The sequence below is a fragment of the Tamandua tetradactyla genome, chromosome 4, assembly GCF_023851605.1.
Source record: "Tamandua tetradactyla isolate mTamTet1 chromosome 4, mTamTet1.pri, whole genome shotgun sequence".
NCBI lineage: Eukaryota > Metazoa > Chordata > Mammalia > Pilosa > Myrmecophagidae > Tamandua > Tamandua tetradactyla.
In genome coordinates, this window is record NC_135330.1 from 82,947,696 (window position 1) to 82,963,553 (window position 15,858).

The 15,858-nt window shown below is 44.4% G+C and overlaps 1 pseudogene; it reads left to right on the forward strand.

The window, feature by feature from the left end:
* Nucleotides 1-8,108: 8,108 nt before the first annotated feature.
* Nucleotides 8,109-11,082, forward strand: LOC143680316 (dnaJ homolog subfamily C member 3 pseudogene; annotated as a pseudogene).
* The last annotated feature ends 4,776 nt before the right edge of the window (nucleotides 11,083-15,858 follow it).

Consider the following 15,858-nt stretch of genomic DNA (forward strand, 5'->3'; position numbering starts at 1 on the left):
TAGCCCATTATGAATCCATCACAAATTAATTTGTCCAAGGCCTTGAACCTTTCTATAATTTTAGTCTGTGTCACAGTTTGGAGAATAGAAGTTCTATAAAAGATACCATAAAAAGGCTTTCCTTGTATTTGTCCTTAAGCCTCTCAGGTTTTAATGGGTGCCTCTAAAATCTGTAACTCTGAAATGTGATATCAAATGCATGTCTGCACCATCCAAATCCTTCACAATTTCTAACTTCTAGTGGATGTCCCTTCACCTACACATTCAGATGACTAGAAAGCCAGCCAAACTGCACTTTTCTTATTTTTATGTCTGAAAGGCATTCATGGCGGAAGATTTTCTACAAGAACTGGCTTTAAGGTCTTCACCCTTGCATTAAGTCCCCACTGTGTGTCAAGGTATGAGGTCCACATGGAAGCTCCCTCTAAGTAGAACAGAAGAGTGGTGGCGGGTCTCTAGAAATATGGCACCCATTCAACAAATTGCTCACTAGACTAGGGGCACCAGTGGGCTGCCTTAGCTCTTTATCTTCTCACCTTCTACTTATCCTGTGGTTTAGGATGAGATGTCACTTCCCCCAGAATCCTTCATGAAGCCCCTCAACCTGGTTGTGTGCTCTCACAGACCCCCCATCACCCTCTCTTAAGCCCTTTCATCACACTGACCACATTATACTATAATTGCCCTCTATTTATCTGTATCATGGTCTCCAAACCGACCATAACTCCACACCAATCGTGTTCTCAGACGTACACCCAATACCTAGCCCAGGATACAGACAGTGCAATAAATATATGAGGAACACATGGCTGAGCCATATTATCATGAATAATAAATCATAATAAATACTCATAGCTTTAAAAGAAACCATATGTGATTGTGTCATATATGCAGAAAAAGTCTCTTTTATACCATACACTTACCTTAAGGCAGATCTTAGCACATTAACATACCCAAGAAATAAATTTCATAATACACTAATAAAAATGAAGACTTTACTGAAATAGTTCATGGGAAAATAAGGAAGACAATTTACATTCTTACAGTAACTGCAAAAATGCAAAAAGTCCTTTAAAAATCCCTTGTAAAATTTTCTATTCTTCCCCACAAAATTCTACTAGTAGAGTCTCCTCACCCCTTTTGTCACCCTTCGCCTAACCCTTTCATTTCTCTTCTCTCCCTACTCTGCAGCCTCTGCAGCCCTCCGGACCCAACCTCCTTCCTCTGCCAGATCTCCCTCACCCATTTAAGATTCACTCTTAGTTGCATCTGCTCCCTTTCACCCAGCCCCACAAACAAATGTTGCAGCTTGGGACCTGTCCCCTTAGAAAACACACAAATACATAGAAGGAAATGAGTACATTTTCCCTGAAACATTTTTTTTTTAGATTGCAAGTCTAGAGAGGGTAGGAATTATGGCTACCAATTGGCCAGACCAAACTACATTCAACCTATTTTTCAGTCCTTGAATCCTGAAGGATATTCCATTTTCTTCTGATGAATCTGTGAAATCACCTCTTTACTCAGGGTAAGAGAGGGCAGGGATTTGAGCAGAAACGGTTATTAAATATGTTTCAAGCGCCTTGACACACCTCCCACTATGTGGACATAAAATACCATAAATACTAATCATATCAGTCAGGGTTCAACCAGAGAAGCAGAACCAGTAGGAGACATATCTACTGAGATTCATTACAAGGAACTGCCTACACAATTATGGGGTGGCTAAGCAACCTGAAATATCGAGGGCAAGCAGATGGTAAAGAAGGATTGCGGCCAGGCTAGAAACTCATCAGCACAGGCTGAAGCTGGCATCTGCAGGTGGAATTTCTTCTCACCTGGAGAAAACTCGGCCCGGCTTTTAAGGTCTTCCAACTGATTCAGTCGGGCCCCACCCAATTATCCAGGATAATCTCCATACACCTGATTAGGGGCATTAATTTTATCTTCAAAATACCCTCACAGCGACTTCTAGGTTAGTGCTGGACTGAATAACTGGGGCCTGGGGCCTGGCTAAGTAGACTCATCAAAGAGTCATCACACTGATAAAAGCAACACTTGACTCAGCACAATCATCCGATATCATGCTGTTATTTCCATTTAGAAGAAACTTTTCCAGCAGCAGCTTGTACCTCAATCCATTTTACAGTTATTAGCCAACAGCTTAGACTGCACTCTAGATTAGTTCACAGAGAAACATGACCCCCCCCAGAGAAGAAATCTCTTACCCAACATCCAGAGGGGGTAGACCTAAGAAAAGGCTCCTGAGTGATGCCTTGCTCTCCCAGCCATCACCAGCCCAAGGGTCACAGTTCCTACTTGCTAGAGGAAGTGCACCTCAAGGAATTTTGAAGGCGAAAGACTGAGTCGAGACTAAGTGCAGACCAGGATTTCTCAGCCTCTGCACTGTTGACCTTCTGGGTTGGAAGGTTCTTTGTTGCGGGAGCTGTAGTGTGCACTGTGGGTGTTTAGCAGCATCTCTGGCCTCCACCCCTGCTAGGTGCCAGTGGTACCCCCCTATCCCTACCCCCAGCACTTGTTACAATCAAATGTCTCTGGACTCTGCCAATGTCCCCTGAGGGGTGGAAAGGACAAAACATCCCCTGGTTGAGAACCACTGATATAAACCAAAAGTCCACACAGATGATGCTTCTAAAGTAAGGGGGGTTCCAACGTGGCCAATTAGAATAGAGGACAGGGCCACTCCAGGAGCAGCTACCCTTTTGGAAGACAATGCTCTTTCTCACTTTCAGATATACGTTCCTCCCTCAGGCACCCATTCCCTTTGCCTGGATAATTCCTATTTTATCCTTCAGAGTCCCTGAGCCCCTCGTGCCTGGGAAAGGTGCCATTCCATGTGTCCTCATTAAGGCTTACATCACAGGGTTTCCTCACCTGTCTCTACCTCTAGAGGTCAGTTTCATTCAGGCACCAGCTGTATATTATCCTCTGCTCTGTCTCCTCCACCTCTCACAGTGCCTAAGACTCATTCTCAATTAATACTCTTTTTTCAATAGTAAAAAATTCTCCATTTTATTAATTGTTTACTATGTGCCAGACACCGGGTTAAGAAAGAAGGAAAAAGTGAATTGAATGAACAAATGTTGAATGCAAGCATAAAACAAGCTATATGTGATCCATGATGGTTGGAGTTGTGCAACTTCTTTCAGTATTGAGAGTATTACTAAATATGCAATGCAAGGGCTAAGTGTTCAAAGAATTGATACCATATGAAAATACATTTTACATTAAAATTTAGTGAGGGTGGTGCAATGGTGGCTCCGTGGCAGAGTTCTCGCCTACCATGCTGGAGACCCAGGTTCGATGCCCGGAGCCTGCCCATGTCAAAAAAAAAGTTGGTGAGCCTTATTTGTGCATCTGTGATGATGCTGATGGGCATTTAAGGTATTTCCACCTTTAGAAGTCATTACTCAGAACATGAGCTATCACAGTTCAACAATAGAAGGAAGAGTCACTTTATGGTCGCTTTTTGTTGATAGAAAGTCAGATAAATAGCCTTTTCTGTTGCATTGACATGTCTTTAGCATAAATTTAGTTGCTTTTGGACCTCTGAATGATCACGAGAGGGCCACCAAATTTCCCCTCCCCACAAGAAATATCTGCTACAGGCCCAAAGGAACATTTCCATTTGGTGCTTAGCCTGGACTTTACACACAGGACTAAAATATTATATTATTTGAGCCAGATCCATCAACACTAGGGAGCTCTCTGCACTCTATGGTTCTTTCTCTCCATCACATACTATTTCCAGAGACCCTATGAGCCCTCCCCTCCCAAGAGCTTCCCCAGGGGCTTGGCCACCTAACTCGGGCAAAACTGCCTCCCAGCCTTTCTGCAGGCGGCCCTGAATTTCTGTGCAGATGGCCATGCTGGGAACCAATTCATCAGACAGCTTCGAAGAGCTTAATACAATTAAGGATATGTAATCTGGAAAAGCCCCAAGCCCTAACAAATTACCCAGCGCATGCCATCAGGCCTTCCAAAGGGAATTGGCTCAGCCTGTTTCCCCCGTGGTAAGAAGAGTGACCTAGAAGGAGAGGGAAGGCCATGTGCCTGATAGGTGCTCAGTGGCCATTTTGAAATTACAGAAGGAGAGCAGATGGAGAAGTAACCTCGAATGAATATTCATTAAAAAAAATCAATTATCTGCCTTATGTGCCACCTGCCTTACCAACTCAACTTAGCCCACAGCCATGAGAGGTGGGGGGCTTCTATACCCAGGTCGCAGACTTCACCTCAAAAGCATTCACAGAGCCTTAGGGTCCAATGCCAGACCTGACATTTTGGCACACTTGACCTGGAAAGAGTGAAATGTTTTGTGTTTATGACCTTTCAAATGGGAACCAAAGCCAGGGAAAGACGGCATAAGGTCGTGGAAGGAGCAAAACCTTCCCAGACAGACTGGCCCAGGCTCAGAGCCCAGCGCTGACCCTCGTGACTCCTGCCCCTTAACTCTGATTAAATTGGGAGTTGCCCCACCTCTGAACCTCGCCGTCTGCACCTGCACCACACCTGCGGGGGTGGGGTGGGATTCAGTCATGCAGCAAATAGGAAGCACCCAGGCGTGGTGGGAAGGAACAAATATTAGCTCCTTCTGCTCCCGAGGATGCTGAGCGATAGGGGAGAAAGTGGATTCACGAGCATGAAAGCCTTTATACCAACTGCCCAGTAATGGAAGAAGATACGTGATGCCTAAAAGTTTATGGCTCCAACGTAGCACTTTCCAGGGAGCTAAGACCTATTTAAGACATTTGATGTTAATAAAAAGTGCTTCTTGACTATTTTTAAGTTTTTATTTTAAATAACATAGCTTCCTTTACAGACCCTTTGTTCCTGCATCCAGAGTAATAAGGAAGACAGGACCACTGGGGCATTGCCCAGCACTAAAGAATTTAGAGGACCCCAAAATTGTAAATTGTGCTTCTAAAAGAATGTTACAATTGTGTGAACAGTTTAATTGAACACCATAAGTACATGGAGCCTTGAGTAGGACATAGGATTTTGTAGGTTTGTCCAGAGTGATACCCCAATAAACCCCAGAGGGATTTGAATGGTGAATAAACAAGTATTTGCAAAGTCCCCTTGGGGGAATGGTGAGAAAGGGGGAAAATTCAACTTCCCCAAGTGGAGAATTCTTGATATTCTCACAAGCAGTAGGGACAACCAAAGCAGTAGGTTGAGCCCCCAATCTTGAGGTTTGTTCATATGAACCTTAACCCTGAAAGGATAGGCTAAGACTACTTAAAATTAGGCCTAAGAGGGCGGGCCACGGTGGCTCAGCAGGCAAGGATGCTTGCCTGCCATGTCAGAGGACCCAGGTTCAATTCCCGGTGCCTGCACATGTTAAAAAAAAAAAAAAAAATTAGGCCTAAGAGTCACCCCCATTTGTTGCTCAGATGTGGCCTTTCTCTCTCTCTCTCTCAGCCAATATGAAAAACAAACTCACCACCCTCCCCCTCTTTACATGGGACATGACTCCCAGAGGTGTGGAGCTTCCTGGCAACATGGGACAAAAATCCTAGAATGAACCGAGACTCAGCATCAAAGGACTAAGAAAACCTTCTCAACAGAAGGAGGGAAGAGAGAAATGAGACAAAATAAAGTGTCAGTGGCTGAGAGATTTCAAACAGAGTCGGGAGGTTATTCTTATGCATTAAATAGATACCACCTTTTTAGTTAAGGCATAACAGAGAGGCTGGAGGGAACTGCCTGAAAATGTAGAGCTGAGTTCCAGTAGCCATGTTTCTTGAAGATGATTGTATAATGATATAGCTTTCACAAAGTGACCGTGATTGTGAAAACCTTGTGTCCGATACTCCTTTTATCTACAGTATGGACAGATGAGTAAAACATAGGGATCAAAAATAAATAAATAATAGGGGGAACAAATGCTAAAATAATTTTAATAGACTGAAATGCTAGTGATCAATGAAAGGAAGTGGTAAGGGGTTGTATTAGTTAGGGTTCTCTAGAGAAACAGAATCAACAGGAAATATTCATAAATATAAAATTTATAAAAGTGTCTCACGTAACCGTGGGAACCTAGAGTCCAAAATCTGTAGGGCAGGCTGTGAAGCTGACAATTCCAATGAGGGTCTGGATAAGCTCCACAGGAGAGGCTCACCAGCTGAAGCAGGAAGAGAGCCTGACTCTTCAGAATCCTCCTTAAAAGGCTTCCAGTGAATAGATTAAGCATCACTCATTAAAGAAGACACACCCCTTGGCTGATTACAAATGGAATCAGCTGTGGATGTAGCTAACGTGATCATGATTTAATTCTATGAAATGTCCTCATAGCAAAAGACAGGTCAACGCTTGTCCAACCAGACAAACAGGTACCACCACCTGGCCAAGTTGACACATGACCCTGAAGTTGACACATGAACCTGACCATGACAGGGGTATAGAAAAAAAATAGGGGAACCAAAGGCTAAAATATATTGGATAGGTGGAAATACTAGCAATCAATGAGACGGAGGGGTAAGGGGTATGTTACATATGAATTTTTTTCTTTTTTCTTTTTATTTCTTTTTCTGAATTGATGCAAATGTTCTAAGAAATGATCTATCATGGTAATGAATATACAACTATGCGATGATACTGTGAGTTGTTGATTATATACCAAGAATGGAATGCTCATATGGTAAGAATGTTCATGTTTGTATGTTGTTATGTTTAAAAAAAATTTTTTTAAGAGAGTGTTACAAATGATAGAGATTAACGGAACTAGAGGGTCAAAGTCAAGGGCAGGGACCCCCCCCCCCCAATTCACCTAAGAGCAAAAACTGTCACCTCCCCTTCACCCTCCCCCCTATTAAATAAAGGTCACGTACGTGACACATTTAATACCACTTTTCCCTTCACTTAATTCACTCCTAATGGTGGGTAAAACAACCAGTTAAATCTCTGCCAGCCTATACCAGATCCCTGATTCCCAACCTTCTCCTGAAGCCATCCCTAAAGTTGGATTCTGGCTTCCTATGACCAAAAACCCAGCTTTCAAAATAATTCCCTTAGTGTGAATGGGGGTGGGGGAATGGGAGTCCAAACGGTGGGGGGGGGGGGGGGGGGTAGTCCTAAGAAAGAAGAAATTTCTATTCTTATGTGCTTATGATTTGCCTCTAGACTGTTTCCTTTTTTGTTTGTCTTTCGTTTATTTTCCCAGGTTATTTATCTGAGTGTGTGTGCTTAAAAAAGCAGAAGGTGGAATGAGGAAGAAAAATAACTTGCGTGATTGATCACTCCACCGGATCCAGCCTGGCGTTCTGATTCAATCCTGCAGAGAGAGAATTAGGTTATTCTAATCAAGGGCTGTGGAACAGCTTTCCTTTGCCAAACCCTAACAGGAGCAAGTTGGCAGCCACCTGGGCCTCTCCCCACCCCCTTGCCTTTCCAACAGCCAGGTGGCCCCCGCCGGGGGCTTCCTCCGAGCAGAGATGGTTCATAAACAAGCCAGGGCCCTCTATAACCTGGAATGCTGCTTTTACACCAAGGTTTAGTTCTCACTCTCCGCAAAAGGAATGGGATAAAAGCTTGGCTCGAGTTAGCACCCGCCTTCCCCCACCCAACACCAGTCTATGGCAGCCCCACCCCCCCTGAATGGCTGCGGCGGCAGCATCAACACACGAACTCACCCAGCCCTCCAAACAGAGATGGGCAGCTTGGAAGAGAAAGGGCAGAAAACAAGAGACCCTCTCACCCATCCTCACGGCCACTCCCAACCAGAGGAGAGACGCGCACACATGCCAGCCCTTCACCAGGAACCTTAGAACCTGATCCGAGGGAAAAGGAAGAAAACGAAGTCCAGTCCCAGCTTATAAAATGCACAGAAATGCAGCACTTGCGTTGACAAGCATTTTCTGCTTTCGAAGGCGCAGCTTATACTGCTGCTATAACCTTCCTTGATGGGATTTTAAAGCTCTGTGTTTGGGAGACAGAACCATGAAAACTTCAAACTAAAATGTTTCCTAAAAGAAGAGGATCCTAGAAAAGCTGTAAGTGATTTAAAAGCTGCATCCAAATGGGAGAATGAGAGCACCCCGAGGGCGTCTGTAAAATCCACACACTGACCTACCTACTCAGAGACCATGAACGGTCCCTCAGTGAAGTTTGTGGGTATCTGACACTTGACCAGGATCAAGTGCCACACACTATGAACAAGTGGAGAAACGTAATAAGCTGATTGAGGCAGCTGGCAAGCGCAGCTGGCAGTGACACAGATGCAACCAGCAAATACAAATCTGTACTAAAAACACCAATCCAGAGTCGAGAGGTTATCCTGGAGGTTATTCTTATGCATTAAGTAGATATCACCTTGCTATCCAAGATGTAATGGAGAGGCTGGAGGGAACTGCCTGAAAATGTAGAGCTGTGTTCCAGTAGCCATGTTTCTTGATGATGATTGTATAATGATAAAGCTTTCACAATGTGACTGTGTGATTGTGAAAACCTTGTGTCTGATGCTCCTTTTATCTACCTTGTCAACAGACGAGTAGAACATATGGAATAAAAATAAATAATAGGGGGAACAAATGTTAAAATAGATTTAGTTTGAAATGCTAGCGATCAATGAAAGGGATTAGTAAGGGGTATGGCCTGTAAAAATTTTTTTTTCTGTTTGTCATATTTTTCTGTTGTCTTTTTATTTCTTTTTCTGAATTGATGCAAATGTTCTGGGAAATGATCATGATGATGAATATGCAACTATGTGATGATACTGTGAATTGCTGAGTGTATGTGTTGGGAATGTTTGTTTCTTGTAATTTTTTTAATTAATAAAATTTAAAAAAACAAAAAAACAAAAACAAACAAACAAAAAAAACACCAAGTGTTTTCACTTGGACAAAAGAAAGGGTCTGCCATTGTTCTCCTAAGGATGAGAAGCCTGCCGAAGCCATCGGGTGTGTTCTGAAGTTTTACAGATGGAAACTGACAACATGAATGTTGTGAAGGATTGAACAGAGGCTTAAGAAACTTGTGATGAAGCTATTCAGGATTATAACACTGTTGGTGAGCACAATGAAATTGACCAACAGACTCAGGAAGGTCTAGAGAAGGCACAGACTATTGAAACAGGTGCAGAAATGGGATTATTATGAAATGTTGGGAACAGAAAGAAATATTGAGAAGCTAGAAATCCAGGGAGATCTCTGCCCCCTGGGGCTGCAAGACACCAACGTCTCCCCAGCCTGAAGCTGCAGGGTACTGAGGTCCCAGCCAGATGCTTTTCCACAAAGGATCTGTGGCAGCACCAGGTGTGTTAGTTAGGTTCAGGTGTCAACTTGGCCAAGTGAAGGCACCTAGTTCTGTTGCTGTGGACATGAGCCAATGGCATGTTAACCTCATCTGTTGCTCATTACATCTGCAGTCGGCTAGGAGGTGTGCCTGCTGCAATGAATGATGTTCACACCATCTATTATTATTCAGAGAAAGTCCTCTACTGATTACGAGGAACTCTGTCCCCTAGGTCTATTACTCCTTCTCCTCTCCCCACAGTCACAGCTCATTTACCTCTCCATCATCTGTGTCCTGGGGATTTCTGCCGTCGTTGTGGCAGAGGTTTGCCACTAGTCAGCACTCGGAGACAAGAGCGGGAGTGTTCCTGGGACTTGGCTTGAGCGGTGCTGGGCCCACCGTGCACATCACTGGCTGAGGGCTTTGTCCAGCCACCACGGGGGGCAGGTGGGCTGGTTTTCCAGCAATGATTAACATCTCCGGAGCTGGACTTTATGCTGCTCCAACTCCTGAGTGCTTCTTTCCTGGAAGGTTTGACATATGGTTCCAGTCTCTTCAGATTTTCCATGACCTGGTGGTGACAGCCGCCTTGTGTACACTTCCATGGAGTCTCCAATCTTCAGGAATTCTGTTATGGCTGAGAAGGGGGCCGTACTGATGCTCCCTTCTCTGAGCCTTCCCACCAGACGGATGGCAGAGGGACTTCCAAGAGCTTTTAAAAATAATCTCTTTGCTGAAGTAAGAGAAGAAGTCTGGAGTTGTAGAAACTTCTTAGAGAATTCTGTACCAACAAAGCTTCAGCCCACTTTCACACTCACTGGGCAATAAACTTTCCATTTCCATTCCCCTAGCTGGGGAGGAAGGGGATGGGTCAATTTAGCCACCCCCACCTCGGCAAGGCAGCCTCTATGATTTTACCCCCTCCTCAAACCATTTTGGGAAACAGTGATGGACTGGGACTCTTCAGAAATTCTGTTTCTGAAAGAAAATATCTCCCCCTACCCCTACTGTTTCTTTGTAACCTGGCTTATAACAGGCCATCCATATTTGTAGCACACTTTTCAAAAATAAATAATAGGGGTATGTATGGTATGCATAAATCTTTTTTTCTGTTTTCATTTTATTTCTTTTTCTGAATAGATGCAAATGTTCCAAGAAATTATCATGATGATGAATATGCAACTATGTGATGATATTGTGAATTGCTGATTATATATGTAGAACAGAATGGTCAAAATAGGAATGTTTGCATTTGTTAGGTGTTTTTTGGTATTTAGAAAAATAAAATAAAATAAAAATGATTATAACCTGGTCCCATCTCTCCAGGACCGGAATCTGCATACAAGGTAGCGAGAGCAAAGTCACTAATTTTGACGTCGCCTGGCTCATTGTGGAAGGATGTCCAGGCTTCAAACAACTCGAATTTTAATTTTTTTTTCTTGGCAGAGTTATATAAAATTAAAATGGGATAAGATATTTAATATTTAATACTAAACTTTAAAAAGAAACCTGCTATCATTACTATGTATCTTGATGCAAAGATTATGATGATAAAAAAGAAAGTACAGGGAAAAAATAGCATTAATGGCACCCAGATAATTTCCAGAACAAAGAAGAAAAGAAAAAAGCTGAGAAAAAGCACACTGACAAAGCAGCTGCTCTGGATCCTCTCTGATCCCCAAATGAGGAACAAGTTTCCTGGTGGAGAAGAGCCCCTGGATGCGGAGAGCAAACGAGAAGACTTTCTACAGAAGTTGGAACTCGGGGCAAGGATTTAATCACTTCAGCTCAAGGCAGCCATTTAGCTTTAGATTACACTACAGTTAAACCAACTATTTTTCTGCTCTTCTTGCTGAAATTTTTTAAAAGATTAAAAACAAAGGAACCATGAGGTGACGGGTGGTTCAGTGGTAGAATGCCCACCTTCCATGCGGGAGACCTGGGTTTGATGCCCAGACTATGCAGCCCCCCCACCCAAAAAAAATCTGCAGTTTATTTGTTGATGGGAACAATCTGCAGATTTTTCACTCGAGCCTGGCGTTATAGCAGGGTGCCCGGAAGGGTGAGGGCAGCCTGGAAGAAGAGGGAGCAGAGCAGGAGGAGAAGAAGAAAAGGCTGGTACGTAAAACCCTATTGTTTCTGGTCGCGCTTCCAACCAGGCCTTCCACAAGTTCACAGCCACCCTGCTCGACCTAGAACGATGTCTTCTAGGGACTTGGGAAAAAGAGCTCTAGGAGGAAAACTGTACCTCTTTTCCCTGCACTCGGCTCGTGAAAGCCCTCTGTTCGTCTCCCTGCTTCTTGGTCCCACAGCCTGTCCTGCCTTGCGAGTTTTCCCTCTGCCGCCCTCTGTCCCTGCAGGGACCCTGAAACCTGGTACCCGACACCTTTCCTCTCTCCCACCTCTTGCACGCAGGCCCTTGTGCCAATTTGCTCCTCTCACCCAGTCAGTCTCTCGGTCTGTTGCACTACCCGGTGCCATCCATTGGAAATACCTGCCTGACCCACTTGGCTCAAAATTCCCCTCTCCAGGGGCCTTGATAAAACGGTCTCTATTCAACGCACGAGAAGGAATCCATTAGCAGCAGAGCCGGTATTTGTCGTCGTCATCCCCTGGCTCCCTCACATTTTCCTACTGTTACTACTCCACGAAACCCAAACGAAAGCCACTGGGCTGGTTAAGACATACAGGGAAAAGCAAACCAAGTCCCCAGGTACCCTACCGCAGAGCTGCATGGGCCTCGTACAGCCGGCAGGACTGGTCAGGTGAGCCGCAGGGTCAGATCCAGTATTTAGCAGCAGGGGCCAGCCCCAGCAGGCATGTCACTGAAGACTGGGGGGATTATATAACAGGGAGATGTATACGCCCCCTGTGAGTACTGTGGAGGTCAGTAAGTCACTTTGTCCAGCTTTAAATCTGCAAGGTGTGACATGCGGGCAAGCATGGGGCGCTCCTTTATTTTCTTTTTGATAGCAACTCTGGACATATTGCAGCCTGGGTCGCTGTATATATTCAGGCTCTGACAGCTCCACAAAATGCCTTTCCCCACACAACAGTGCTATTCTCCACTGCAGCCTGCAACCTGAAGCCGGGACAGAGCTCGCATTCAGGCTCCCGCAGGACGGCCACGCAACCGCAGCAGAGAAAGGCGCTCACTCGTCTGCCCCATGTGTTCAGGAAGGAAGGGGCCTGGCATTGCCTCACCTGATCGAGAAGGGGAGCCATCGTGTTTAGCGGCAGGCACAGCCCCCAGCTTTGTGAAAGGCTGGCCAGGGACCCCACCGCCCCCTCCCCAGCTGTCACCCCAGGCAGATGAAGCGATTAAAGGCGAAATTTGAAATCCTGCACCCAGAACTCAAAAACAAAGTCCATGATTCTCTCCCTAAGATAATTTGGTTCTCCTTAGAGTGACTCAAGGTCACATCTACCATACTAGAGGCATTGGAATGTGCTGAGATGCCCTCCTCTACCCCACGTGCTCTTCAACTCTGCTCTCCCTTTCTCCTTCCCCGCTGCTCCATCCCAGTCTTCAGTAAGGAGCCAGCATTTCCCACGCAGTGACGTTTTCTCCCCAGACCCCACTGGCTCTGGAAACCTCATGATTGCTTTTGCACACTCTGTTCCCTCTGTCTGTCCAGAATGCCCTCCTCTCCTCCCTGCCCCTCTGTCCAGTGCAAATTCCCACCTCACAGCACAGCTGTGGGGCCTTCTCAAGCCCCTCCCAGGTCTACCTGACCACTGCCTGCCTCCCCTGCCGTTCAGTGCCTCTTATAAACTGTCCACTACATGCTTTTGTGATTGCATGTTAACAGATGTCCTCCCAGGCCACTAAGCTCCTTGAGGGCAGTATCTTAGTTTGTTCATCTTTATCTTATTCACCTCTGTGACCCAGCCAGCACAACAAGCATTTTAGAAAAACTGAATATATTGGCCGGGCCATTGTTTCTCTACTAAGTTCTCCAACTCTCTTCCCACTCTGGTACCAGTTAGCCTGAGCTGTTTCCCACCCAGTTTGCAGAGCAGAGAGGGAAGGCATGACGTCGTGCACCACCTCTAACTGGTTTTTTGGGGTTCAAATCTCCCTCTTGAAACCATCTTCTAGGTCAGGCCACATAAAGGGCACATTTGTAAATTGTGCAGTTGACTAGTTGGACTGCAAAAGCCCTTTGTGATACTGGGAGGGAGAATTACACGCTAGGAGAGAGTCAAAAGAGCAAGGTCTCCCACCCTGCAGGGGGACCTCAGGGCTGACACATGGGCAGCTGCCCACAGGAGGACCCCGAGGCTTGGAGGCAGTTCTGCAAGCCTGACCAGCCCCTCTCCAAGGGGGAAGACTTGATGGAAGAATTACTTACAGTGAGAGGGTCACAATCAAGACTGCTGGGCTCTGTTAAGTGATCTAAGCATCATTTTACTCCAGGCCCAAGGGCAGCCAACTCTTCATCACAATAATTCTTAAATTTATGGGGCCTGGCTGCCTCTCAAGAATCCTTCTTGGATAAAGTATCAGTGGCAGAGAGAGTTCAAATAGAGTCAAGAGGCTACTTGGAGGTTGCTTTTACACAAACTTCAGGTAGACCTTGCTACCTATCATAACCTGCCAACCCCCAACCAGGACCATTCCAGCCAATCCTAAAGAACACCTAGGGCAATATGTAAGATTCCACAAGAGTTCCAGGCAATAGGGTAACTTTCCAGAACCTACAGCCTCCAGATGGGTCCAGATAAGTCCTGAAACCTAGAGGCCCAGCCTCTCCAGAACATCAGATAGTTCCATCTCCCTACCCTGTATTAGTGATACACTCTTCCAATATCAAAAATTCAGAATTGCCATAGCCCAAACACCCCTAAAGAGAGAGAGATGGAAAGATCAAAGGTGATGGTGGAGTTATACATAGAAGATAGGACTTAGCAAATGAATATGAATGCTGAATCATTAAATTTATATCTCTTTTAGTCTCCAGTATTTTAGAGCAGCTGGAAGTGAAAACCTAAAATTGTGAAATTGTAACCCATGTCAAACTCTGAAATATGTTTTACAACTAATTGTGGTGCTGTGCTTTGAAATTTATAGTTTTGTATGTATGTTATTGTTCACAAAAAAAGAAGGAAAAAAAAAGTCGATTGTGATGATAAAAAAGTATTTACACCCTCTAGCCTCCTATATTCTAGAGCAGCTAGAAGGAAAAATACAAGAGGATCATATTGTAGCCCATAACAAACTCTGGGATCTGTACTGCAACCACTTGTTGAAGAGTGCTTTGAAAACTATTGCTTTTTTTTATTTCTTTACTTTGTGTATATGTTATGCTATACAATAAAAAAAAGTTGAAAAAAAAACCACACACACTCACAAAAAAGAATTCTTTTGGCAGAGATAGATTTCCGCAGGGTGGAAAATCTGGACCATATCCACAGGGAGGGAAAAAAAATCAAACTTGCACCTGACTAGCCCCCAAACTAAGACCCTCAGTGTTTTCTATCCACCCACCCCCCTTCCTGCATCCTTGGTTATAAATGGGAAAGGTAGTGTGAAATGTGACAAGGTAAAAAGCCTGTGATTTAGAGTTACTATTTGCTAGCTAGGTGACCTTCAGAAAGCTCCTTGACCTTGCTAAACCTCAGTTTCTTCATTAGTAAAATGGAAATGAAAATATGCAGCTTGGTAGGCTAACAGAAGCAAAATAAATGAGATAATGTTTCTATAAGAGCATCCATCAGGGTTCTTGCAATGGAAGAGGTACAATAAATGCTTCTCCCCTTCACTTAACCCAGTAAATATGTATTAAAAGAATTTCATAGCCCAGTAAATTTGTGCAGCACTTGATTAAATAAATTTAAACCTGCTTTCTTTCCTGCAGCACCTCTCAGAGCCTTTAACCTGCCAACATGAACTGTGAATCTCCAAGAGATAAAATAGTCTTCAGGTTTCCCAGACCATTCTAGTCACAAAATCTGTATCATGGAACATCACACGGTAGGAGGGCTCCTTGGTTTATCATTTAGGTAATGATCTTTGCATTAAAGAACATATAGCAATCAAATTGTATACCTATTCAGCTGACCGTTTATTGTGGAGTCTGTAAACCAATTTGTAAAGAAGAGAGACCAAAGTCAAATTTCCTCCGAAAAATTACTGCCTGAGATGGCTTATCCCAAGCCTAACTTTTCCTTAAATGTGGACCATCCAGCACGAAGCACTGTCTCAACCTCCGCTGCTCATATCTCTGCTCAAGTTTCCCAGCACTTGCCTCTCTAACAGGAGTTGGAGCCAAAAACAAAAATAAGGGAGATGATTGTTTTTTGCATTTTTTTAGGCTTTTGTCTGGTTTTATGCCCCATGTACAAATTTACTCTAGAGAATTCTGGGCCAATTTGTGACTGCAGAGAAATTTCCAACCATCTGTTTAACTTTCCACACCCCTGTAAAGACAGCAAACTAAAGTCTCTCACCCGCAGTTGGCAGAGTAAGAAAAGAAGGGCCCGGGCAGTTAGGTGAGAAAGCAAGTGACTGTCGGGAGAGGGCACGGCTTCCCCGAGCCTGGAGGTTAACCCAAAAATGTGCTCAATTATCATCGCTTCTATTCGTCAGTTGTGGATCCT